Source organism: Halyomorpha halys, unplaced genomic scaffold (assembly GCF_000696795.3).
Source record: "Halyomorpha halys isolate HHAL.00 unplaced genomic scaffold, Hhal_1.1 Scaffold481.1, whole genome shotgun sequence".
Lineage (NCBI taxonomy): Eukaryota > Metazoa > Arthropoda > Insecta > Hemiptera > Pentatomidae > Halyomorpha > Halyomorpha halys.
Window position 1 is genome coordinate 104,003 of NW_027113262.1, and position 3,635 is coordinate 107,637.

Below are 3,635 nucleotides of genomic sequence, written 5' to 3' on the forward strand. Positions count from 1 at the left end.
CTTTTTCATTCCAGAAATATAAATACCTTTACATTTCTAATCAAACTTTATTTATTCCACATTATTTGCTTAATCCCAACGTTTTGAGCTGTCGTTCATTTTTAAGAATTTCTTTACTAAAACAAGTTATAATGCCTCATCCTCCATCTAATAACTATTCATAAGTACATAAATAGCTATTTATTAATTTCATTGAAAAATAGCCAGTACCTGTCTATCCTAAACTCAAAACTTTCTATGACTGATTATTCTACATTCTTTTTTTTCTTGAAAAATCATAAAATATTATTAATATATAACTTACTATATAGCGTAGTCCGTATAATTAATATCATTATGATATTAAAACAATTTAATGAGAACCCTATTAATTTTTTATAAATTAAGAAAAAGGCTGTTAAATTGAATAAATCACCAAAAAATCTTTTTTTATTTTCATGGAAAAAGAAAAAAACAATAACTAAATAGTTATTCTAAATGTACCTTAAAGACACAACTGTCTATAGATTAATTAATAATCATTGGTGATTAATACTTTTCCGGGCATTAATCTTGTAATTAATAATCTTGTATCGTCCTTTGAAACAGCTCATATAACTACTCCCCCTCCCCTTCAATCGTTTAAACATAATAGATATAATTAAAGGAAGGGTTGAGAGAAATAAATTTAAGGAGCTCATTGATGTTCCACGAAGCTCCCGCCAAAGTCGCCTAAATTAGTGGCCCAACCTGGCGTAGGATTTTTTCTTTCAAAAGGAGAACTTAATTAAAGCTTTTTGTCACTAATGGAAGTAGAGAATGTTGTCTTTCTAAAGCGCAGACTTTAGCCCGCCATCCAACAATCCCTAATTGCCCTCCCCATTCACAATATCCTCTTCGACTTTTCTTATTAAAACTTTAAAATTAAACTCGGCACAAATTAAATTTCATACTCTTAAACGTAAGTGATGTTCCTTCAGGGCTGAAAACATAGGGATTAGCGTTGTTTAGAGATGCGAATTAACCTTTAATATTTCCCTTTTCCTGTCTTATGACGTCAACAGATGGGACGTGACGTTTAAATTTTATTTCCGTAAATTCTTTATGTGTTGTTGTTATTTATATATTTTTTTTAATTTAGTCTATCCAAACATCAATAAAAAAACACAATTTTTTGTAATCATATCTAAAACGTTTAGGCAAAATTTAAAAAAAAAATTTAAACAGTTAATTAATTTTTGAACTCTATTTAATACCTTCAGAGGCAGATTAATATTTTTATAAAAACAATATATTTACGAAAATATATTTTCTAAATATTTTCATCTTTATTTATATTTTTAAGTTAATGTAATTAGGTATTTAGTGAGTGTTAGTCTGTTTAAGAGATAATGAACTATCCAATGTTCAATAGATTCGTAGTTATTATGCATAATTTTCTTCATTTTTCTTTTGTCTACATTAATTTTTTTTTAATTAATTGTAATTATAGTTAGTATTGTAGTTATAGAAGTTTAGAAGTTAAAATTGTAGTTATAGAGTTTCAAATTCTTTCAAGATATTCTGCTCAAGGAGCATATGTTGAATAATTCGTTAATTCGGCCCGGATTGCCATACACTTCAAGGGTCCCCAACATGGCCCGTCAGACGTTAGATGTGCCATAGCCTGTACTATCAGGGCAAAGTAAAGTCCGAAACCATTACCTATTAATTATTTTACAATCATTTACTGAATAATTAGATTAGAAATAAATGTTACAAGATCATTTTCTTAAAAAAAAAAAATTAATTGATAAAATAAAATAAAATTTTTTGTTTTATTTGTCTACTGTCTACTACCATGGTGTAATCTTTATGATTGCCGCCACTGAAGTAGTGTCTCTGGTGAAACTTATGTCCCGTTAAAGCTAGTTTAAACGGTGACACTTTAAAGCCATTGCAGGAACATTTACTGTCATGACAGTTCTGTCATTTTAGGTATAGTGTGATTGATTACGGTATATGTTTTGGTAGTAAAGCTACAGTCATGAAAACATTTGCTGTCATGGCAATACTCTCACAGTACTAGCGTGATAGTTGATAGTACAAGTTACAGTAGTTCAGCTACTGTCACGTTAAATACCATACGCAGGATATAACTTCACAGCCCCTACATCAACTGTCTTGGTGCAATGAAAAATGACAATTACCAATACCATAACACGAGGAAGGTTGACTAATTGACCATAATTTATATTTATTCCAGTCAACTCTCATCCAAAGATTTTTTTTTTAATTACAACTTCATTGTATTGCCCCTTTATTTTTACTTTGCATGATTAGGAACGCTAAAGAGTTTTGTTTATTGTTTTCAACTTAATGGATGCTACAAAATAGTTATTTATGAGTTTAATACTTTTATATCAATATCGTAAAATAAACATTAGACGATTAAGATTACTACATATTTTATGATTTTTTAAAGCATATTTTTACTATATACTTTAAATAGCTTTCAATTATTTAAATTGCGACCCACACAACTTATTTTAATACACCTTTTATTATTTTTTATACTCTATTTTTTGATCGATTTTTCAAGTTTTCTTTTCTTTCAGTTTGATAAAATCAAAAAAACAAGTGTTTTTAGTACGAAAATAAAGGGTTACCTGATTCATTATTTTCTTTATTTATGATTTTTAAATCAAATCAGAAAAGTTTTTCAGGAATACAGGAGACAATTGTACCAACGGACATAATTTAATTTTTGTACATAACTAAGAATAGGTTTTTAAATGAAATCTTTTTTTTTTTAACTAAGCTAAACTAGGTACCAAATTCCATTGTATTTTTTTAACTATAGAATTTATTAGTTAAATGTTGAAAAAAAAGAAAGATTCTTTGTCCTTTCAACATCCTTGTTAAAGCTAAGGACAATGTCTGTAATAGTAATGGCCTAGTCCTTGAAATTTTTAAATAAACAATTTTACTCCAGAAAATTATATTAATTAATATGTGCATGTAATAGTGACTTCATGTACATGGTTACATTTAATAATTTTTAATTTTCGTACTTCTAAAATGAATTCGTGAGATTTTACCGATTATTTTTAAAAAATCATTCATTTTTTCTTGTTTGGTTTGATATATATGTTATGATTCCCTATCAAATTGATATTTGCCAACGAATTGTTTACTTTCATATAAGAAATTCATCTTAGATTCCGAAAATGGTAACGTTAGAGAAGATCCAAATTTCTCATCTGATACTGGATATTTTTGGTAGAGAAATTTGTATTTTTTTTTTAAAATTCATACCTCGACAAGGAATTGAAATAAAAAGGAGAGATTGCTGTCACTAAACTGCGGTTATGGTAAACAGACCCTCCCTCAGTACTGACCTTAATTCTGGAACATCCATATATATTTATGTATAGCACTTATTTATTACATATATGGAACAAAATCCCTGATGAATAAATTTCGATGATAAATAATTAAGAAATATTTTTGTATATGTTTGATTTATTTATTTTATTTTATTTTTTTTTAACTTGAAGAAGAAAGTATCTAGCTCTGAAGTTACTAAGTCACCCAAATGTCGTGCCAGATTTCGCATGATATCTGTAACTAATGCCTAAACGATCTTCAGTTCAAAGTAAGGGAGGGTTTCAATG